This window comes from Ambystoma mexicanum, chromosome 4p (genome assembly GCF_040938575.1).
Source record: "Ambystoma mexicanum isolate Mex_15411 chromosome 4p, UKY_AmexF1_1, whole genome shotgun sequence".
NCBI classification, from domain to species: Eukaryota; Metazoa; Chordata; class Amphibia; order Caudata; family Ambystomatidae; genus Ambystoma; species Ambystoma mexicanum.
In genome coordinates, this window is record NC_090927.1 from 1116549222 (window position 1) to 1116574144 (window position 24923).

Genomic DNA, 24923 nt, shown 5'->3' on the forward strand with positions numbered 1-24923 from the left:
CAAAGTGACATCCTGGGAAGCGATGAAACACGACTTTTCACCCCTTTACAAAACAGAAAGTGGCATCAAATAGCATTGTTCCTAAGTACACTAAATTACTGTGAATTCAAGCAGACGTCCAAGGCCAAATGATAATATGTTATTGTATAGCACTTATGCTTAAGCTATTTTTTATAGAACAAATATGCATACAAATATGCATACAATATCGACCTAAGAAGGATGAAAGGCTTTTTGAAAAAGAAATAAAAATTAGAAAATAAAATATTTTTTTCCCATTTTTACCAGCCCAGGCATGGCAGAAACCGGACCTACTCCCTAGGGACCTCCAATATCAAGCTGTTCACTGATACACTAATTGCAGGGTTTGTGTAAAAGCCCCCACCCAGTTAAGAAAATTAATCCCTAAACCCATTTTAACCAAGACTTCCCTGAGAAAACTACACTCGACCATTTCAAAGGCTTTCTCAGAGTAAAGAGAAACGAGACAAGTCTGGTATGTCCCCTTCCGAGCCCAAAAGACAAGGGTTACAGTCTCCCACACATTGTCCGCACTCTGTCTACCCTTAACAAATCCCACTTGATCCCCATGAATCAGCGTAGTGAGGAGCTTATCAAGTCCATTATCCAAAAGGTCGCTAAGACCTTAACATCTGTAAGAAATAGGCCTGAACAATGCACAGCTACTATGATCGTTACCCTCTTTCAGGATAACTGATATAAGGCCTTTAAGCATAGTCTTCAGGTGTGTTTTCCCACACAATACCTAATTAAACACCCTGGGAAGTATGGAAGCCAACGTTGACCTAAACATCTTGTAGAACCATACCCTGAGGCCATCCTACCCTGGGAGTTCCCACTCTTCATCCCATTTATGGTATCAATGATTTCTTCCATTTCAATACAGTCCACTAGGGTCCAATGGGTCCAACACTGAGAGCCTTGCTAAATCCACCCCCCACAGTTAGGTCAGAATCCCCTCGGGATCCCCCTGACTATCCGAGGTATAAAGGGTTGCATAAAACACTGTGGATCTCCCTGCAACATCCTTATTACCCCCAGTCACTGTCCCATCCACACCATGTATTAGGTTGACCGTGCTAGCTTTGGTTTGTGCCCACAATCTTCATGCCAGGAGTTTATCAGCCCTTTCCCCCTTTCCATAATATTTCTGCTTGAGGTGCTTGAGTGCCCCATCAGTTTTGTAAATGGGGCTGAGCAGTATACTGTGGGATTGGCTGCTTTCAGGGCAGTGATTTTGATATTGATTTCTATAACTTTAAAACAGTCTCATTTTCAAATACTATAGTATTGCAGGAAAACCTAAAATTATCAGAAGGCAGAGAGAAAGAGAGAGGGAGAGAGAGCAAAAGAGGAGCAGAGAAACAGACAGAAACAGATTTAAACAGAGAGAGAGAGAGAGAGGGAGCGAGACGGGGTCCTCGGAAGAAAGTATGGTATTTGGGAACTATGTGTTTACATGAAACAGCTTTTAGGCCTTTTCTCAAGTGCAAAGGGGATCTGTGCCTGGTGTCTCAGCCTGCACTGATGCTTTTGTTGAGGTGCTTGAAGCATGTGAGGCAGCAAAGCACTCTCGACCAGGCTGCATGTCCTCAGGTTACTGAAGATGATTTGGAGAACAGCCAGATCCAGCAAGGCCACACAGCAGAGGCTGAGCTATTGCCCGGTTATCATTCTTGCCATGCCTCCCTAAGCTACAGTGGTCCATAAACATTCTAACCTCAGCGCTCTTAGAGAGGTCCTTGACTGATTGTGGCTGATCAGGGTATTGAGGGGTGGGATGTGCACATGTGCCTTACATATCTCTGCTGGCTACAGAGTGGCATATGTGGCTGTGTGTTTAAAAAATGTTAGCCCCCCCTCCTTGACATCTTTGCTTTGCTGTTCTAAATCTGTAGAAAAGGTATCATTTTCTTTGCAGAAACAGCCTGCACCAATGATTTTTCTCTGCTGTGTAAAAATGACATTTAAACTCTGAGCATAAATGAAACTACTTTCACTGTTAAAGCGCATACATGCAGGCAAAATTATGTCTGCTTTTGTCTGGACATCAGTGAGGGTCCTGCTGATAATGTGTTAGTTTGTCAGCCAGTCTTGCTTTGACATAGAACATCCCTTGCGCATGAATGATTAGGGCATACTGTATGTCCCACCCTTATAATGAAACCTCTATTGAAAGACATAGAAATGATCTTTTAAGAAGTGCAACAAAAGTCCTATATAAATGCTGAAACAGATAAGTGTTGGACTAACAATAAACTGACTTGCAGACAGAGGTGCTATCTCTTGATTCAATGACCCCCTTAACATTTGTGCAATCCTTTTCCTATCAGTAGGGTTGTCCAAAGTTCTTTTCTTAAAGATGTGTTCTTATAAAAGATGCTAGCCCTGCCTTTAAGTAGCACACATGCATCACATCCGATCGTTGTTACGCTTACTTCATCTCCGACCAATACCTGCTATAAGGGATTTCTTAAGGGCCTATCCAATGAAACTAGACCCTGGTCGACGGTTGAGCAATAATAGTGTTAACAAAATGAAAATTGAAATCAGCCTCAAAATCACTTAAAGGATAGTTCAACATCTGTTGCTTGCAGGAGACAATCGGGCAGCCTCTGGTGGTGTCCGATTTGTGATAGGATTTGGGGCGTCCTTTCTCTAAAAAGTGTGTGCCAACTACAACAAGCCAATAGTTAGGCTATTCTGTAATGGACAGTTATCCAAGACCATCCCGCTGGAAGGGGGACCAAGCAAAGCTATCCGCTGTCTCAGCTTCTATACGCCATTCACTTAGAACCATCCCTGTGTAAAATTAGGTCCATGGGAGATATGCAACGGATCGCGTTTGGGGTTTAGGAGCACAAGGTTATGGCTTTTGCAGATGATATGCTCCTCGCCCTCCCTTCCAGCCGTAGTGCGGGAACTAGAGGCGTTTGGGAGGATAGTGAAACTAAAAGATAACATCACAAAATCAGAAATCCTAAACCTGGCACTCGCAGTGGACGCAATACAATGGGTGGTGGAAAGCACCTCTTTTTGCTGGGCGCTGCAGGGCATTAAGGTCCTGGGGGTGACAATTACCAGGTCCCCAGCTGGGTTTTATGATGCAAACTGTAGAAACATTGCTGAAGACAACCAAACCCCAGTTAAGTCGTTGGGCCGCCCTGTCAGTATCCTGGCTTGGGAGAATTAGCACCATCAAAATGGTGATTCAGCCCAGACTGCTATAGTATTTCCAGGCATCACTGACTCCTGCCCCCAGACACTGTTTCCGAACACTATATAGGATGGTGGCAGCCTTTGTGTGCAACAACAAGACCCGGGGGTAGCCCTCCATGCAATGATGGCTCTGGTGCATTGTTGGGTGTGGTGTGAGGGGCTGGGCCTGGTGAATTTCTCCATCTACTACAAGGCGGCTCAATTGAGGTATATTAAGGACTAGTTCCTGGGGAACCCTGAAAAAATATGGGTGCGTATGCACAGGGTGGTGACGGGCACCCCCCCGGGAAAGTTCTGTGGCTGAACAGAGGAAATAGACCACCCAACGTACATAAGGGCGGGATCACGGGCCTTCTGGCAGACACCTGGGACCAGGCAAAACACCAATGCGGCATCACTACATTCCCATCTCCTTTTACCCCACTGTTTCAGAACCCCCAATTTACTCCAGAGATGGAACCGGGAGCATTTACCATGTGGAAGGTCATGGGGTGTACCAAGATGATGGATATGGCTCAGGGGCAGGAGATCAAGTTGTTTGAACAGTGCAAAAGGGAGCTGGATCTGAAGGAAACCTTAAGCTGCAATATCTACAGCTCAGATACTGGTTGACCTCCCCCTCCAACAAAGCAACTGTGATGCAGCCCCTCATGCCATTTGAAAAATATCTTACTACTAACCCAGGGGATAAGAAATTGGTCTCCAACATCTATACATTCCTAGCAGATAGCACCGCTAGAGCGCCCACTTCATATATGGCTAGGTGGGAGTGTACACTAGGTGATCCCATAGAGGTGAAGGAATGGGAACAGATGTTGAAGGATATCCCAAGACTCACATGGGCGAACCAAACCAGAGAGATATGGCATAAGGTTTTGACACAGTGGCACTAGACGTTAGAGCGGCTGCACTCCATTAGCAGGGGATCTTCCCAAGACTACTGGTGAAAATGTGGGGGACGAGGGGACTGGGCCCATATTTGGTGGGGCTGTCCACAACTAGCGCAATGTTGGGAGGCGATCAATGACAGTATGAAGAGAATGTTTGGCAGTCATATCAAGAGAGACATGAAAGAAAGCATAATGGGCATGGGAGGCTCTGCAACTCGAATTTGGCTGCAGCACCAGAGGATGGCCTGCGCAATATTAACTCTAGTTGCGCTACTGGTGATAGCAGAACGTTGGAAGACTAGAGAGCCTGAACCAGACCGGTACGCCAAAGTGTGGCATTTTGTGGACCTGGAGTGGCTGACTTACTCCCTCAAGGGAGACAGTGCCAAGGTCTCTGCCGAGTAGAGGCAAGTTCTCACTTTCTTGCACGATGAGTACCGTGAAGCTTACTGCCCGCAACAGCTGCGCATCTTGGGATTGTACTAATAATCTCTCCAGAGCTAATCATGTGGACACTCTTGCTACCCCATCTGACTCAGGGGGAGAGGGGTGGAGAGCGAGAGAGGTTTGGGGGGGCGGGATGGGGTTGAGGGGGGAAGCGGGGGTTGTTCAATGTTCTTGTTACATTAAAAAAATTCAAATAAATCTTTAAAAAAAATAACCAAGGCACAGAGGGATGCATGATTTGTCTGCGATCACACATTTGGGGAATGTCATTTCCCAGTTCAATGTGCAGTCTATATGTAAAACATGCATAATACAGTATTTGTAAAAGAGTAACCAAAATCTCTAACGCAGGCTAAAGCTAGTGTATGAAACATCTATAGATCAATGGACACTGAAGTACGCGTTATCTGTGGTGTTGGTGTGTTAAACAAGTCGAAAAAGAACTGACCTGAGGAGGTGTGCTGCTGTTTACCCAAGAGAAACATGCTGCACGAGCAAGGCCGGAAAATCAAATAATTGACCAGGATTTAGTATCATCATAATGTCATGGTTATAAATGCATCTATGAGTCAGCTACCACTCCGATTGAAGAACCCTATTAAACTGGTCTGCGTACACACGGGGGAGTGCATCTGATAATGTTATCTTCACTGGAGTATAATACGTTAGAATGGTTCTTTCATTATACCCAATACAACCCTCATTTTTTATTATCTAAGCATAATACTGGGTGCCAGAGGACTTAACAGAAAACACCATTTAATGTGATATCATTGCTGCACACATAAATCCATGGCACCACACAGTTCTTTTAAATTGAGAACACCCATGAGTTGCTTCTCGACTAGGGACTCACTGGCTGACTTTTAAGGCCCATACTGCACACTACCCCTTTGTCAGACCCAGTGGTGCCCAATGGCTTAGCACAAAATATGGCGACTCACCTGTGAGAAACATTGCGAGGGCCCCCCTGCCAAGCTCCTTAACAAAGCACAGGGCACACTACATCCCGGGCCGGTCCAGACCACCATGTGTGCGCAATGTCCTTGATGATTATGCCGCTGCAGGGGCATGCACTACTGCAGGTGAAAGAAGTATATATGTGTTTTAATCAAAGCTTAAATGTTTAACGTAACATATAAAGACGGGGGCGGTGCTGGGTCCACAAATATACCAGCTGCCTTTGGTGGCTGGTGAGTTGTTTTTTTGGAGGGTGTAAATATTTGCCCCAAGTATGTGACTGTGACTGAGCGTAGCGAGGCAGCCCGTACTACTGAAAATAAGTTGGGGGTCAGGGGAATTGTTCTGCCTCCCCTGAGAAAATGTTTTGAATAATGGGTTAAAATGGTGCATTACAAAGCACACTTTCTGTCAAATAGTGGGTAAAAGGCCAACAATTTGGGTAAAAGGCCAACAATCAGTTTTGTAGGGTGTAGGGTAAATCATGAAAAAAGCACAATAGGTGCAAGTGTCCAAACGTGCCCAGGGCATTGACCAATGCATTATCATGCTGGTACCTGCAACATATGCCAGTATAAAAAACATGCTGGCTGTGCCCATACATTTCCATGCTGGCTCCACCAACATATGCTAGTATTCCCATATAAGACCCTACTCATGTTCCCTTTAAGATGTTTGTTTGTAGTATCAGTACTGGCACTGCGCACAAAACTGGCTCTGCAAATATGTGCCAGTACTCCTATCTAAGAACATACTCCCGTTGGTTTGGCCATTAAAAGTGACATATCACAATATGAATACCTGTCCAAACTGGTTCCAATGTAAGCCAGTTTAGACCCATAAGAAAACATATGCTTGATTCATCATAGATGCTCAGTTAAAAAAATGTCATGCTACAGTATAAAATATACAGGCCGCTACACGAAAACATCAGTCTAGCGAGGTTATAATACTTATCATGCTTGCTTTTTTAAAGATCCTGAGTAATAAATGTCATGCCACCGTAAGCAATGGCTAGACTGACTACACCAAAATGCCACTCTAGCCAGGTAATGACACACATGAACTTGGCTCTGCCCGTAATACCAGTAAAACATGCAAAGTCAATAAAGGATGAGCCAGAAATGCTCCCGTGATCCCCAGTCTCCCAGGGCCTTGGACACACATGCATCCCCTTTCACCCACCAGTCAGTCACCCATACATCCCCTCTCACATTCACTCACACTGGATTCACCACACAGGCACACACCAAACCCTGCGAAGAACATTCACACACACACTACCACATTCATACTCATTCACCCACCAGTCACTCACACACACCTTCTCTTACATTCACTCACTGTATTCTCTACACAGGCACACACCCACCCACCAGAACATTCAAAAACACACATCACATCACTTTTCATTTACCCACCAGTCACTCACACCTTCTCTTACATCCACTCATTGCATTCTCTAAACGGGCACCCACCCAGAACATCCAAAATCACGCATCAAATCACTTCTCATTCACCCACCAGTCACTCACAGCTTCTCTTACATCCACTCATTGCATTCTCTAAACGGGCACCCACCCAGAACATCCAAAAACACGCATCACATCACTTCTCATTCACCCACCAGTCACTCACAGCTTCTCTTACATCCACTCATTGCATTCTGTACACAGGCACACATCCAGCCACCCAGAACATTCAAAAACACAGATCACATGACTTCTCATTCACCCACCAGTCTCTCACACCTTCTCTTACATCCACTCATTGCATTCTCAGGCACCCATCCACCCACTCAGAACACTCGAAAACACACATTACATCACTTCACATTCACCCACCAGTCACTCACACCTTCTATTACATCCACTCATTGCATTCTCTACACCGGCACACACCCACCCGCCCAGAACATTCAAAAAGACACATCACATCACTTCGCATTCAGCACAATGTCACACACACCTTCTCTTGCATCCTCTCAGGTAAGTGGGGAGTAACAGTTGTGCACTCTTGCCTTAATTATCTATGATGACTACAGGGTGATAGATGTGGCTGACTGTTGGAAATTGTTATCACCCCCCTCTTTGACAGATTCTTTTTGCTGTCCTACATTTGTAGAGAAAGGTATACTTTTCTATGCAGAAAAAGACTGTACAAAAGATTTTTTGTGCTGTGTAAAAATGACATTTACACACTGAGCATAAACAAACTGCTTGCTATGTTAAAGCGCATACATGCAGGAATTAAAGATTCTGGTTTTGTCTTGAAATCAGTGAGGGTCCTGCTGATAATGTATCAGGCTGTCAGCTAGTCTTGCTTTGATGTAGACCGTCTCCTGCCCATGAATGTTTAAAGCATAGTGTGTCCCACCGTTATAATGAAACCTCTATCGAAAGTGCAGAAGGACATAAGAATGGATCTTTTAAGTAGTGCAACAAAAGTCCTGGATAAATGCTGAAACAGATAAGAGTTGGACCTACAATAAACTGACTTGCAGTCAGAGGTGCTATCCCTTGACCCAATGCACCCCTTACCTTTTGTGTAATCTTTTCCTCTCAGTAGGGTTGTCCAAAGAGCCTTTCTTAAAGAGCTGTTGTTATATATATATATATATATTATATATCATAAATATATTATAAATGCTTGCCCTGCTTTTAATTAGCACACATGCCTCACATCCCATTGCTGTTAAAGTCACATGATCCCCGACCAATCCGTGCTGTAAGGGATTTCAAAGTCCTATTCCAAGGAAACTAGACCTGAGCCGAAGGTTGAGCATTCCTAAAATCAGCAGAAAAATTAACATTGAAATCAGCATCAGAATAACTTTAAGGGTGGTTCACCCTCTGTTGTTGCAGGGGACAATCGGGCAGCCTCTGTTGGTGACACCTTAAGCAACCTCCTGTCCTTGCCTTGTCCTTGATCCAGCCATGAGCCCACATAGACTCCCAGTAACAAAGTCTTTCTCAGGTCTTTGGGGCTATTGTGATGCTCTCAGGCATGCATCACGCAGCCATTGTGATGGGGTCCATTAACTTGCATCCAGCCTGGAGCATGAATCGCTGTACCTTTAAATATCATTAGGATTAAATCAAACCCTTTTGGTCCAGAGCAATACATCAGCAAATTTGGCTGGATCATTGTTATTTTCCTCTTAATTTCATGCCACCCCAATACATAAATGTATTTTGGTTAAACGTTTACCATACTAAAAAGACCTTAATTCGAAGGGCAGACAGTCCAGAGGTCCAAAGTGAGGGGTTAGTTGACTCTAGTTTTGCACTTGCTTTGGTAACAAATGTACAACTTGGGAAATTAAAATGTCCCCTGTACAAAAGGATGACAGGCACTTTCGTGAAGTGAAGCATTCACTATTTTTGACACATGACAGAAACATTCTTAATTTGTAAGTCCTTATTTTTTAATACATCTTTTGTTTTAAAGAAGATTCAAATTATATGTACATATATTACATAACAAAACAATACAATTCACACCAAATTCAACAGTAATGCATCAGGTGCCTTTTTGTGTGAGTCCTATTGACTGAATTAACAGCCCCCATCCACCTCAATTTCATTACTTGTACTTTATAAATGGCACACTTCTATTCTTTTTTCCCCATCGTACCAAACTTAGCATTATCCCTTTCCCCCCTCAAGCACTTGGCACTGCAGTGTAAACTGCTTTTTGCAAACATCACTATGCACTACAACTTTACTTGCTTCTAGGTCTTAATCTTTAAATGGCTGCTTTCAGGTGGGTGATTTCTTTATTGATTTCAATAGCTTTTGAACAGTCTCATTGTCAAATACCTTTGTCACAATGAGTTGTATTGCAGAAACACCTAAAATATACGGAAAGCAGAGAGAAAGTGCGAGGGAGCAAAAAGGGGGCAGACAAACAGACAGAGACAGATTTAAAGAGAAAGAGACAGAGGGGGAGAAGGGCCCCTGAGAAGAAAGTCTGGTATTTGGGGGCTGTGTGTTTACATGAAAAAGCTTTTAGGCCTTTTCTCAAGTGCAAAAGCGGCTCTGTGCCTGGTGTCTCAACCTGCACTGATGCTTTTGTTGAGGTGCTTGGAGCATTTGAAGCAGCATCCCTGAAGCAATCTTGACCAGGCTGCATGTCCCCAAGTTACTGCAATCCCACAGACCTCCTCCCTGTGTCACAACATTCTAGGGAACGGAGTTCTTCAGTTTTTCCCAAAAAGCTGAATATATTCCCAAGTTTACTGTCTCAGAGTTGCTAGTTACTGGTTCTCACATCGACCACTATGTTTTTCCCAGACACTTACTACTGTGGACAAAGAGGTGCTAAGAGAGAAAGAGAGGGGAGGGTGTGGTGCCTATGCAAATAATCTGCCGGGACCATACCTGGGAGTTCATTTCTGCACACCAGCTGACCCCGGGCCAACTGCAGGTGATTTGGAGAACAGCCAGATCTGCCAAGGCCACACAGCAGAGGCTGAGCTATTGCCTGGTTACCATTCTAGCCATGTCTCCCTAAGTTAGAGAGGTCCATAGAAATTCCACCCTCAGCGCTCATAAAGCGGTCCTTGGCTGATCGTGGCTGTTGAGGGGTAAGGGGCATTCAGATCAGATATGCACTCTTGCATTTCATTATCTATGAACGTTACAGGGTGGCAGATGTGGCTGTTTGTTTCAAAATGGTAGCACACCACTCCTTGACAGATCTTATTTGCTGTCCTAAATCTGTAAGGAAAGGTATACTTTTATATACAGAAACAGCCTGTACTTATGATTTTTCTGTGCCGTGTAGAAAAGACCTTTACACACTGAAGCCCCGATTCATGGTATTTTTTGGTGTAAAACAGGGATTTGGGTCCCAGTCTGCCCGCAAATCCCCATTCGTCAAACAGAGATTCGCGCGCAGAATGGCACGCAAATCCCTGTTTTACATGCAAATAATTCCATGAATCAGGGCTTGAGCATAAACAAACTGCTTCCTCTGTTAAAGCGCATACATGCAGGAATTAAAGATTCTGCTTTTGTCTGGAAATCAGTGAGGGTCCTGGTGATAATGTGTTAGGCTGTCAGCTAGTCTTGCTTTGACATAGAACGTCTTCTGCCGTTAAATGTTTAAAGCATACTGTGTGTCCCACCGTTATGATGAAACCTCTATCGAAAGTGCAGAGGTACATAGGAATGGATCTTTTAAGAAGTGCAACGAAGTTCCTGGATAAATCCTGAAACAGATAAGAGTTGGACCTACAATAAACTGACTTGCAGTCAGAGGTGCTATGCCTTGACCCAATGACCCCCTTACCTTTTGTCTAATCATTTTCCTCTCAGTAGGGTTTTCCAAAGAGCCTTTCATAAAGAGGGGTTCTCATAAGAAATGCTTGCCCTCCTTTTAAGTAGCACACATTCCTCACATCCCATTGCTGTCAAACTCACATGATCCCCAACCAATCTGTGCTGTAAGGGATTTCAAAGTCCTATTCCAAGGAAACTAGACCTGAGCCGAAGGTTGAGCAATCCTAAAATCAGCAGCAATCGTAACATTGAAATCAACCTCAGAATCACTTCAAGGATGGTTCAACATCTGTTGTTGCAGGGGACAATCAGGCAGCCTCTGGGGTGACGCCAGAAGCAACCACCTGTCCTCACCTTGTCCTTGATCCAGCCATGATCCCACATAGACTCACAGGTACAAAGTCTTTCTCAGGTCTATGGGGCTATTGTGATGCTCCCAGGCATGCATCACCCAGCCATTGTGATGGGGTCCATCAACTTGCATCCAACCCGGAGCATAAATCGCTGTACCTGTAAATATTATTGGCATTAAATGAAACCCTTTAGATCCAGAGCAATACATCAGCAAATTTGGCTGGATCATTGTTATTTTCCTCTTAATTTCATGCAAAGTCGATACATACATGTTATTTGGTTAAACGTTTATCATACCAAAAGACCTTAGTTCAAAGGGCAGAAAGTCCAGAGGTCCAAAGTGATGGGTTAGTTGATTCTAGCTTTGCACTTATTTAACACATGTACTAATATTGAAATGATACTGGGGAAGTTAAAATGGCCCCTGTACAAAAGGATGACAGTCACTTTCATGAGGAATTCACTATTTTTGACACATGACAGAAACATTCTTAATTTGTAAGTCCAAATTCAACAATAACAGCTCAGGACCCTTTTACTTGTGAGTCCTATTGACTGAATGAACATCCCCCATTCCCCTCAATTTCATGACTTGCACTTTATAAGTGGCACGCTTGTATTCTTTTTAATCCCATTGTGCCAAACCTAGCATTATCCCTTCCCCCCTCTAGCACTTGGCACTGCTTTTTGTAAACATCGCTCTGCACGACAGCTTTACTTGCTTCTAGGTCTTAATCTTTAAATGGGGCTGAGCAGTTTACTGTGGGCGTGGCTGCTTTCATATGGATGATTTCTTTATTGATTTCAATATCTTCAGAACAGTCACATTGTCAAATACCATTGTCACAATGTGTTGTAGTGCAGTGTGGGATATTTTGACCCACTCAGCTTTGCTATGTTACATCATGTTGTTGCATTGGTGCAAGAAACAGCACAAAATGGTCGCGCTGACGCCAGTGTGTGCCAAGATCTCGAAACTGCATTTTTGTAACAAACTGAAAATGGCTGCACTACCCTGCCACCCACATTTCAGGTGGGATGGACCAGAGTACTCACTGCAGGAAGGTGCCAGTGTGCTCTGCAGCATTTAACATGGAGTAAAGTGAAAGAGGCAGCATCATTGAGCTGAAAACCCCAAATGCCTCTTTAAAATGACACTTTCTCAACCTTAAAAGTGCTGTTTGAGGCTAAATTCATCAGATTTCTCATGAACCACTGTGATTAGAAAGGCACTGCAATGCCCAGGATCATCCTTGAGTCTCAGAGGAACCGGGCCTCATTTGAGACAGCTCCTGTCAAAAGTATCTTTGAAAAAGCAACCAGGGGCTTTGTTTTCATTTTACACGGGGAAACGCGGCTAAAACTTTGCAAGTGTATCTAAAGAATCAGCTGTAAGAGAAAGACTCTAAACAGATGCCTGATACATGTATCCATGCTGCAAACAACTCCAACGCTCAAAGAAAGCACTAGAGCTGTACAAAGTGTATATTTGCTGCAGATGAAAACCAAATTTAAAGAAATAAGTTAAATGTGCTTTTTCCTGACTGAAGAGCAAAATCGCCTATTTAAAAGTACATTGTTGTGTAAAGGCATGCGCATTTACAAATGTAAAAATATTTCTTGCTGGTAAAAGTGCTCCTATAAACTGTTTTGATTCCATAGGTTTCAGTCAAGATTTAAAAGGAGGAAATCAAAGCTAAAACCCAGACTGAGTTGGTAAACTATATTAAAAAAAAAGAACTTGCTCTGCCAGTGCTAGCCCTGAGAATAGGTGACACCTCGTAAATGCTGGCACAGCAAAGGCTAATTGCTAGCTTGGAGGCTTTGAATACCCAGGATTTGTACCCACATCCCAGGGGTAAATGCACACCTATGTACAAAATTGGGACACTTTAGGCCAAATCTTTCTTGGTTAAAATTGCCAAAATGTAGCAGAAAGGCAAAACCAGGTCCCACAGACTTGGGGTTTGGATTGAAATGTGATCTACAAAATATGTAACCTGTCTATCTGATTTTCTCAGAGGTTATCACTGTATAAATATGTATTTGTGGTAAAATTAGATTCGGGTTCTAGGAGCTAGGGGAGGTTTCTAGACATTGTAAAAGTAACACCATAAACATGACATCCTTTTCTGTCATTCAATCAGCGAAGAGCAAGGCGGAAACTCTGCTCTTGCCCAATCCTAGTATTATGGGTGTGGACAATAAGCCTGCCCCAGCCATATACTTTAGTCATGTCATTTGGCATGATAAATAAGGGAACCTGACAACACACGGGACACTGATTCCTGACTTTCTTCCTGATTTCCTGCGTGGCGTCCTGTTCCTGAATTCTTCATCCTACTTGATCCTGATTCCAGATTTTATTGCAAAGCCAAGGCCTATGCATTGCTGAACCCTTTTCAGCTAGCCCTCAAATACTAAAAATCCCAACAACCCAAGGGACGCATCCTGATCCAACCTGGCTTGCTACTATTACTAGATGCATGCCTGCAAACTCGCCATCCCACTGATCTCCAGTCTCCAGTAACCAGAAGGGCCAGTCCAGTGCAGTCCAGTGCAGTCCAGTGCAGTCCGTTAACAATAACTGCCCATCTGATCCTGTTCAGCCCGATTTGCCCATCTGTCCTTGGTTAGACCCAATCCATGTGATGACCAGGACTCTTGATGGTCCAAAATCCTAAATTAAAGTGAACTGTAAGTATTAATAGGAATCATAGTAAACCATAGCATACCTTGCCTTGTCTCATCCCAATCACTAAACCATCCTATCCTTACCTTAATAACTTGTAACACTGTCAGAATCCTTATTGCAATTCTGTCTTTGATTTATCTCGCTCAGCGCCATTTCTTTAGTCATTTTTATCTTGTGTAAATCTTAAATTATCCATCCTGCGTCAAGTAATCCAACTGGTTCTGCCGGGGCGAGCACTGCGGATTTGGTGTTGAAGTCATGAATGAACCCCAGAGCTTACTTTGTCCCTCTTTGGTATTCTAGCTGGAATGCTCTAGTCATAGAGTGAAACTATAGTAAATATGTTCTTGTCCAAACTGAGTTTCTTTTCTGTTTTCAATGTCCGACTTTTCTAAAAACGCCTCTCCTTCAACATTGCTTATCTTCCTCAGTTTAATAGCTAGAGCCCTCATTCCAATTGCAGAGTATACCAAAGACCTATAGCTACATCCCAACCCAAAAACCAAATCAGTGTAGTTCACCTGTTTTCCTTAAAAACCATTTGGTTAATTTTAGGCGGGAATCTGCGGTTTTTGCAAAGTTTTACATGTGTTATTTTTGTTCTAAATTATTTTCAACCTTCCATTCAGATTCAAAGTGTTTTGCTCATACTATAGCTCATGATTGTTAGTATCTTCCCCATGTTGCTCCCATAGAGATGTGTACTGATTTAAGGCTTTTTGCACACATTCATCGTTTTACCCAGCCATTCCAGAAATGTTATTTTAAAAGTGTAAGATTTCAAACCCGTTTTTCTCTCTTGTTTTGGGAGGGAAGGTTAGATTTGAATTCTGTTTTCCATTCCTTATTCCTGATTACCTGCTGCTTCTTTATATCTATCTCGAATTGCTTATTTGTGGGTTGAGGAATATTGCAGGGGGAAATCCTAACTTAAGTGCTATCTTTCCAAAACAAGCCAAACATGTTCTGTTTCTCTGGTGGTTTCCTTCTGTGTTGCTAAAGAGTGAATTTAAGTGCATTACATACATTTTTATCTGCTATTGTCACCACATTGGATTGTTGCTCCCTATTCAAAAGTATATGTTTGATTTGAATTTTAAATAAATAAATAAGTATTACCTTTACCAACCAGCCTGATTCCTGGTCCATTGTGACCTGGGGTATTTGAGAAGGGGTGTGATATGAGTGGTATATCACTAAAAATATTGAACCTATAGACATAATAAAATAAGCATTTCAGCTGTGCGCTGCATACTAGTATGAGACCACGGTGTATCGCCTGATTGAAATACTTAACAGATTTGGGGGCTCGTGCCGTGATTTTGAGTATGAGTTACCACCCGTGATAGTCTAGCACAGCGGACTAACCTACAGGGTAGATACACTTTGCTTGGTTGGTGTACTGTGCTACACTGTACAAGAGCCTCCCAAAACAAATACTCCAAGACCAGGCCGGTCTGTAAAAGTAAAAGTAAATCAACCCTGAAATAATTAATAAAGAAATTGATATTTCCAAAATGGCGATCCCAGTGGAAATCAAAATGGGGTGAGTAGCCAGAACAAAATGAACATGTCTGGCTGCAGGAAATCACAGAACAGGTCACTGCCATGAACCTGGATAAATGGCAGGACAAGGGCCCATTACACCAAGCTCTTAGTGAATTGTAGATGGCCCCAAAAGTTAAAGCGGAGCAAAGCACAATTGCCAGAATTGCGGCCTACCTATACCTCCACATAGGAGTGATGCGGGAAAAGCATGCTGAAAACATAGTTATGGCACAGAATCAAATTGAAGCACTAGAGAGAATCCAGAATGATCTAGACTGTGCAGAACAAAGGCTACTGAAGAGCCAAGAATTTAGAAGCAGACTCTAGAGATTTTGTCACAAAATTAAAAGAAGATCTGGCTCTCCTACAGAAAGAGAATGCAGAGCAAGACACCCAATTACAGGCACTGAAAGAGAAGTGCCAGGCAAGGGTTGACTCTCTGCAACACAAGCTGGCACAACAATTATAGTTTAATAGAGCCTGCGTAGAGCAGGTGGTTATCCTACAAGACCAGAAAGACAGATTGAAAGATGAAAATAATAAATTAATTGTGAAAGACCTCCACTCTCAAGAGGAATTTGATCAGGAGAGCAGAAATCCCATACTATAAAAAAACACAGGGATGACCTGGCTGAACAGAGGGGCACCCTAAGTCAGGAGAGAGAAGCTTTAGGTCAGGAAGTAAGTCAATTAAAAACCGAGCTAGAGGGAAGAAAGCTGGCCCTCCAGGAGCTCAATGAATTAAAGACAGAGTATGGGAAGCTACTAGAGCACACCAGATGGGTGGAGGATGCTCTGCAAGGGAACACCCAGTCCAAAGATTCTAGAACTCAGGGGGTGAGTCTCCTGCAACAGAAATTGGCCCAGTATTCCCAGACCATGCAGGAAGCGCAGAGAGACAATGAGGCTCTCTGTGAAAAGAATGATGGGTTCCACCAACAAGTAGCAATGCAAGAGCGAATCACTGAGACCAGTAAGGCCTTGATAGAGGAACAAAAGGCTCAGATGTTTGCTTATCACCAGGAAATAGGGGCGGAAAAAGAAAAGGCAGAGAGGGACAGAGCAACCCCTGATCATCACATCAAGACCCGTGTACTCAGGGATTCAAACCCTTTCAATACCATGAACTCTGCCAGCTTCATGTCCACTGGCTCATATGAACGAGGGGCCATGGGGATGGTAGAATTCAATAGAGTTGGGAAGATGGGACTGACAGATAAGTGCCCCCCAGAAATAAATGGATGGGTGTCCCTATACAGATCCCCAAATGTTAGGACTAATATCTCTGATCAGGGAGACTCCTATGAGGGGAGAGTCAGCGAATTGGATCCACAAAAATACCACCTCCCAAACGATCAGTTTGTGACATTTGGTGGGGAACTCCAGGAAATAAAGCTCAAAAAGAGTATCTTGAAGACCTCTACCCAGTTAGGGCAGTGGGGGGTGGGGTACCAATCCTGGGAGCAGGGGAGAGTCAGAAGACTCTTCTGAGTACCAGAGGAATAGGGAAACTAGGCCCCAACATTCTGCAAGCCCTTCTCAAGCTTGCAGAATCAGGGAGTGCCTAGAGGACAAAGAAGCCACCTCCAGTAGTAGTGCCCCTGAGTCTGAGGACGAGTGTACTTGGGTGACTAAAACCAAAAAGGCAAACAAAATTAAGAGAGCTATGCAAAAAGATCCCCTTAAGCAGATCAAGGCCATTAGGAGTGTAATAACTCCATATCATAAAAATGCAAAGTATTCTGTCTTGGAATACCTATAATTATATAAACAGATGATGGACACTTTTCACCTGAAGGACAGTTAAAATTGCATACAGTATGTGAAGTAGACATTCTCTCCTGAATACTCCAGTTTCTTTGCGGGACTGGAGGATCAGAATCACTCAAGATGGTCCACCTATATGGCAGCCATCTTAAAACATTTCTCTGCACATAGAAACCCCCAAGAGGCCAGCAAGGCGGCCTACAATCTGCAGTGCGGGGAAGATCAGGCCCCACAAGAATTTGTGCAGGAGCTCAAAAGTGCCTTTGCGCAGACCACCAGGAGGGTGCGCACAGATAGTCGGGAGTTCATCACCACCTTCTTCCATGCACTCCCCAAATATATAATGACCCAGCTGGTGAGGGACTTTCATGAGAAAAGATCACTGGAATGGGTCATAGAACAGGCAACCCGTATTTATGAGGTACACAAACCTGTAGATAGCAAAAACGCAAACAAAAACCCCAAACCAGCCAACAACCCTGCTGCTGCTAAGGTGGCGGAGGTGAAGGTTGCCTCCATTTTAGATCTGGAGATGGGGGGGGCCTAAAAGTATACCTGTACAAGATTCATCCAGCCAAAGAACCCAAAGGCCTTCGGGCCAATCCCAGACAGGTAGTCAGGGAGGTAATCCCACAAATGGGACCCCTAACTCCCTGATTACATCAGCCCCCGATGGGGGGATCCAACCAGGTAGGTACCACCCCAGGAAACTTCCCTCCTAACTTTCTCCAGGAGGGCAGTAATCCCCCAAATGCCGGGTTCTGTTTTTTCCCCAGTACTCTCAAAACCTCAACCTACAGAACCACCCTCCTTTATTTCCCCACTTTCCAGAGCCCAGACAGCCCAATCCAGGAGAGGGGAGGTCAAGGGTGCAGGGTTATCCCAATTTTCTAAACCCTGGGTACTATGGGAGAAGGGATATTTACCCTTCCTGTGATTCACCTAGGATGGACCAGAGAACCCCGTACCAGCCGGAACGGGTGTCTCAACTGGAGTGCCAGGTCCAGACCTGTCCCAGGATCTGGGTCGCATGTTGAGGGCTCAGCAGAACCCTCAGATGAATATGGTGGCTCAGATCCCAACAAACCAAGGGTCTGGTACTCCAGAACAATGACGGGGAGAGAACCCTGACAACTCACTGGTTCCAGCGGAGGAGGCACAGGGGAAGGCAGGTGTAAGTGCGTAGAGGAAGCTTCCTTCCCCACTTGTGAAAAGCCCCTGGAAATCCAGGAACCGTAACCAAAACCTCCTGCCCCCGAAAGTCTGCAACCCAAGGAACAGAGGGCGGGTAGGAGAAATAAAGAACCCAAAAAGGCCAATTTTGTGGAGGAGGTTAGTGTCCTCCAATTTGAAGGAGAGGGATCCTCAGAGGACTCTGGGGAAAAGATCTTCTCCTTCAGGGACGGGGGAACTCCTCCCAAAGAAAAATGGGTCCCAAGAGATCTTAATGAAGACTGGGTGAATGTGGGGACTGAGTTAGAATCGCCCATCATTGAACCCCAGAATGATAATCAAGAAAACCACACTGCCCAAACCTATTCTGGTGGCCGCCTCCAAAAAAGGGGGGGGGGGCAGAATCAGAACTAGGGGAGCACAAAACTCCCCAAATATCCAACTGCAACATTTTTCTTGCAGATCCCCAAGCTCCCACACAGAATAATACCCTAACTACCCCTGTGTCGGAGTCAAGAATCAGGAAATTGACCAACCAACTGGCCCAAAATGCACATTATCTCTGACCCCTTGAGAAGAAGGAGGGAAGATTGTATGCCCTGGTCCAAATACAAGGGCAGTGTACAGTGTCGGCACTGGGGGACTCTGGATCCCAAGCAACTCTTGTGTCAAAGAGGGTCTTTGATCAGCTGAATTCAGGAAGGGGGAGAGATACCGGATCCCTCTCACCCCTCAGAACTTCGATGGGAGTGAAATTCTTGTCGAGGGGACTGCGGATCTGGAAATTAAAATTCGGCGACACAAGGTGAAACACCTGGTTATAGTCGTGACGCCAGAGGGCACGCCCTGTCTACTGGGGAATGACATCCTGCGAAGGTTTTCCCCCCTAATAGACTGCGTGAACAAGGTCCTCTGGACCCAGACTAACAGGCAATGTTAAAATTCAAACATAGTGTCAACCATGTTAGTTTAAATGGCACATGCCACATGGTTGAACAAAAACAGGATCATATTGAGTTCCATTTCAAAACCACCAAATCAATGACGTGACAGTAATTGCTGTAGGACAACAAACTGGTGATGTGAATTCCTCTCCATTTCTGAAAATCAACCTTCCTTCCAGTTTCAAGTGTCATTCCACACTGGAAGGAAATACTCTGAAGTTCTATACTAATTCACCATCGGAAAATCCCATTTCCATAGTCCAAAATAATGAGAAACCAGCTCAAAGCTTAGCTGACATTTAGAAGATTAGAGAACAGTTATTCATCCCTATTCAGTTAAATGAGGGGACGGAATCTGTTCTCGCCCGAGTGTGCGTGAACAAAGGTAAGAGCTTCATCAGCAAAGCCATGTTCCGAAAACTCCCAAAAGATCCAGTCATTCCCACATTTAAATTGATTTACAAATGGGAAATGGACCTGGAAACTTCCAATTCCAAACATCTCCTGCTCCAAATGTCTATAGGCAACAAAAGCATAGTACATAACTGTTGGGTTGTGCGAGATGTCCCTGCTGCATTCTATTTAGGCAGTGACATTCTCAATCGCTTTGCCTTTAAATTGGACCTGATAAACTACAAAGCCTGGTCCCGATTAGCGGGTAATCCCATGGACTTTGATGATTCAGAAAAAGCATTTTGGTCAGCCCAATTGCTGCCGTATGCAGTTGAAGTTCAAATTGGAGAGGAAATCACCATCCCAAAATGGACACGACTATTCCCACTTGGATTGAAAATTAAAAGAGGACAGAAACTGCAAATTCCTGATGCATATGTTCACCTCAACGCCCATCTGCAACAGCAAGGGATGGGGTTAAACCCAACACCATTAGTCAAAGTAGAACACAACACCATTCCAATATTAATGGATAACAGCGACCTTAGGAGGCACCATTATTGGAATGGCGGTTGCTGACCAACATTTTTCCATAGATTTGGGTAATAACTGCTAGGACGTATCCCCAATGACTGTTTTGACAGTGATAGCGACAATGACATAACACCGGACAGGATCTTCATGCAGCAAGGGGGGAATTTCACGGTGTACTCTTCCTGCCCTTATGGTAAGGAAGAGGTGACCTGTGACTTCAGGAGGGATGAGGTGATCTTCCAGGTCCACAAGGACTGCCTCCCCTGCCTGGAACCCTCTGTCCAGGTCAATAATTTAACCAGGGACCTCTCCACCCAGCTGGAGGAGGCCGTTGAAATAGCCAAACCAGAGGTCTTTCCGGGCTTCAGGCAAATGGTTGAAGAGAGAGTCAACCTAGCTGAGACACTGGAGCAAAAGCAAAAGTTGAAACAAGTTTTCATTGATTTTCAGGATCTCTTTGCGGTGGACTCATATGACTGTGGTTGCACCGAAATCCATACAACAACAATTCCCACGGACCCTGGTATGACTCCAGTGTTTGTGAAGCAATACCGCTTGCCTCTCGCATCCATGGAATCCCTCACAGAAATCATCAAAAACCTTGAGTCCCGTGGGATAATTTGCCCAGTCCAGAGTGCCTTTAATAATCCGGTGCTGGGGATTTTAAAACCCAGCGGCCAGTGGAGACTCTGTCCTGACCTAAGGGAGCTAATCAAATGGAGCAATATGTCCCGATGACCTCTCTCCTACATTGACCAGGGGCTGGCCCAGATCCAGGGTCAAAGGTATACACTGTCATTGACCTGACCAATGGGTACTGGACCATACCTGTCAGTAGGGAGGACCAATACAAGCTGGCCTTTACCTTCGGGGGGCAGCAGTACACATGGACCCGGACTTCCTTCGGATACCTCAACTCCAGCAGCAAATTCAACATATTCTTACACAAGGCCATGCCCAACTTGGGTGAAATGGGTAACCTGGCCTATTGTCAATGGTGGAGCTCACTTGTATCTCGGTGTCTGATTCACTGGAGGATAATTCCGATCCGGGTAGTTCTGTTGTCTCTTCGGAATACCCTTTTTTAAAGAAGAGATAGGGTCTGTTTCGGGAATGCGCCACAATGGTTGCTGTTAGGAAACAGACTGCAAGAATTTATGGCACCTTTCCTCTACAGCCCGATATGGGGGAAAAAAGCCAGCGGCATAAAAAAACCCCAGTAGTATTCAACTCTGATAACAGAAAGAGGAGGCGTGTCCGAAGTCTTGGTCTTGAGATTCCGCAAACAGTAATTAAACTTAGGCTGAGCCGGAGAATTCCTAGAATGTTCAGTAGTAGAGGCTGGGCAGGAGTTTCCCAAGTATGTAGACTGTATAACCAGGAGCTGAAGGATTCACAAAGCACCTGACATCCAGATGGAAGGTAAGTGTGTGACCCAGGAGGTTAAGGAGGAGGGGCTTCAAGTAGCCGAACAGACGGAGCGAGTATAATTGAAGAAAACACGAAAGCAAAAGAAGGAATAAAGAAAAGAAGGAAGAAAATGGACCAGGAGAAAGGATACCCCCAATCTCCACGGAAAAAACTCACCGAGCCGTTATGAAACCGGAAACTTAGAGACAGGTATGAACACTGGATATCGTGAAAAAAGTAAGCACAGGAGAAAGAGCAGGGGGAAAGAATCGGAGTCGGTAAGACGGTAAAGACGGCAGAAAAACGCCAGTAGCAAGAAAAGTTATAGAGATAGACCAAGCAGAAGACAGGAATAAAACGGAAGGTAACCCAGAGGATTACTAATGAACGAAAGGAGCTGAAAGTCAGGAGGACAAAGAGGATGGGAATCAGATGGGAAGGCAATGCAGGAGGGGAGAGAAATCCGAGGCTGGAAAACGCTGGGAGCACTGAAGTACAAGGCTACAGTGGAGCGAGGAAACAAAGATAGTTGCAACGCACTGAGGGGGCGTGGCTAACCTCGTTATGAATGTTCCGAAACGTAACTACTAGAACGGCGCTGGAGGTGCCGTAATGTGTAGTTTAATGGTGCTTCCATCGGGACCAAAACTTCCAGCCTCCAGCCCTCATGACAGTATGCCTCCCTCTTGGGGTACCGACCCCAGGCTTACCTGGATAAAGGGTGTGAAACTGTCGTACACATCTGGGAGCTGAGAGATTAGACACAGGTTCCCAAGAGTCCTCGGCATGAGAATAAGCTTTCCATCTCACTAGGTACTGGAGTCGACCTTTGTAGTATCTTGAATCCATTATCCTCTCCACTTCATATTCGTCTGCCTGGGGATTAGTGTCTTTTAAATGAAAAGTTCTTCTTTTCCTGCGGTGGGGGTCTGGGATGAACCTTTTCAACAGAGAAGAGTGGAAGACCGGATGAATTCTGCTGAGCTGAGAAGGGAGTTTCAATCGGAAAGCCACAGGATTAATGCGAGCAGTGATGGTATAAGGGCCCAGATATTTGGGAGAGAATTTAGAAGGATGTGTCCAACGAGGTAAGTATCTGGTTGAGAGCCAGACTCTATCACCTATTTGCCAGTCAGGATTCTGGATCCGATGTGTGTCAGCTTGATGTTTAGATCGAGCTCTACTTTCCTGTAGGTTGATAAGAGAGTTCTTCTGTGTTTTGGCAATGTTTTCCAAGAGAGAGTCTATCGTGGGTAGACATGAAGCCTGAATATTACTCAGGGGAAAAGAACGAGGATGATGACCAAACACACAAAAAAAAGGCGTCATTTTAATAGCCGAGTGGAGGGTATTGTTGTAAGAAAATTCGGCCATTGGAAGAAGAGAGACCCAGTTATCTTGTTGTTCGTTAACAAAACAGCGAAGATACTGCTCCATAGTGGCGTTGAGACGTTCCGTCTGTCCATTAGACTGTGGATGGTAACCTGAAGTAAGGGCCCGTTCTATTCCCAGTAGATCACATAAGGTCTTCCAAAAAGTTGAAGTGAACTGGGAACCTCTGTCCGAAAGAATAGTTTCTGGGATGCCATGGAGTCGGACAATGTCCCTTAGAAATACCTGCGCCATCTCTGGTGCAGAAGGCACTCCTTTCAGCGGTGAGAAATGGCCCATCTTACTGAAGCTGTCTATGGTTACCATGATTGCTGAGTATCCTTGGGACTTAGGGAGGTCTACCACAAAGTCGGTAGAAACATGTGCCCACGGAGCTGTGGGGAGTTTAGGTTGGTGCAATAAACCAGCAGGTTTTGATGTCAGAACCTTGCTCCTGGCGCAGATAGGACAAGAACCTACATATAAATTAATGTCAGACAGCATGTTCGGCCACCAGAACATTCGTCTGACCAGGTCGGAAGTAGCCGTTAGGCCCTTGTGACCAGCGATCCGTGATTCATGACCCCAAAGAAGGACTCGTGAATGTAGCTTGGTGTTGGGAATGAAAAGCTTTCCTTTGTAGAACCACAGTCCTTCCTTCTTGCTTAATTGCTCCTGAACCGGCTTGGAAAGAGGTAGTATAGCAACCGGAGTTGCTTCCTTAACGTCCTGTAGAAACCCTGAGATTGTATGAACAATTCGGACCTCAGGTAACAAAAGTTCCCCCTTAAAGGGTGGATTCCCCCAACTGGAAGGGCTACGAGATAGACTATCCGCTAGGACATTCTTACTGCCCGGGAGGTAGGTAATAAATAAATCATATTGGGCAAAGAAGTAAGCCCATCGGGCTTGTCGAGTATTCTTACACTCCATTTGTTGTAGCACTTTGAGGTTGCTATGATCCGTGCGAATCTCAAATGGATGTCTTGACCCTTGGAGAAGATGTCTCCAGTCCGAACATGCTTGCTTAATGGCCAGAAGCTCTTTCTCTATAACAGAGTAGTTGTTTTCGCTAGGCGTAAGCGTGTGAGAAAGATAGGCTATTGGGTGTTCCTTACCATCGTGTTCTTGTTTGAGAACAGCCCTTATTGCCCCTGACGATGCATCAGTTTCAACCACGAAGGGCCTTCGTTGGTCTGGCTGTTTGAGAATAGGAGCCGAACAAAACGCCTTCTTTAATCCTAGGAACGCTTGTTCTGCGTTGTGATTCCAAATAAAGGGAACATCCTTCTTGAGTAGAGCTGTTATCGGAAGAACTTGCTCAGAAAAGTTGACGATAAATCGTCTGTAGAAATTTGAAAGACCCAAAAAGGCCTGTACCTCCCTTACCGAAGAGGGGGCTGGCCAGGAGAGAATAGCTGAGACCTTTTTGGGATCCATCTTGATACCATGTTCCGATAGGATAAAACCTAGATAGGGAACCGAAGGTGCTGCTATCACACATTTTTCCGGTTTAGCCAAGAGTTGATGGTGTCTCAAGCGTTCCATAACTTCAGCGAGATGACCCTGATGTTGAATAGGGCTACCAGAAAAGACCAGGATATCATCTAAGTATACTATAACAGAGACAAATAAGAGATCAGCAAAAAGATGATCCATAAACCTCTGAAAGGCTGCTGGGGCATTGACTAAGCCAAATGGCATTACTCGATATTCATATAACCCAAAGGGTGTACGAAATGCCGTCTTCCATTCGTCCCCCGTCTTGACCCTTAAGAGATGATAAGCTCCCCTAAGGTCTAGCTTGCTGAATATACATGATCCTTCAACTGCCTCCAAGATATCTTTTATCAAAGGCATTGGGTAGCGATCTCTGACTGTGATCTTGTTTAAGCCCCTATAGTCTATACAT

At 44.5% G+C, this 24923-nt stretch overlaps 1 non-coding gene across 1 annotated transcript; it reads left to right on the plus strand.

The window, feature by feature from the left end:
- Positions 1-11542: 11542 nt before the first annotated feature.
- LOC138460450 (U6 spliceosomal RNA) lies at positions 11543-11647 on the plus strand. Its single transcript, XR_011263154.1, has one exon. It is a non-coding gene; the product is annotated as a U6 spliceosomal RNA (small nuclear RNA).
- The last annotated feature ends 13276 nt before the right edge of the window (positions 11648-24923 follow it).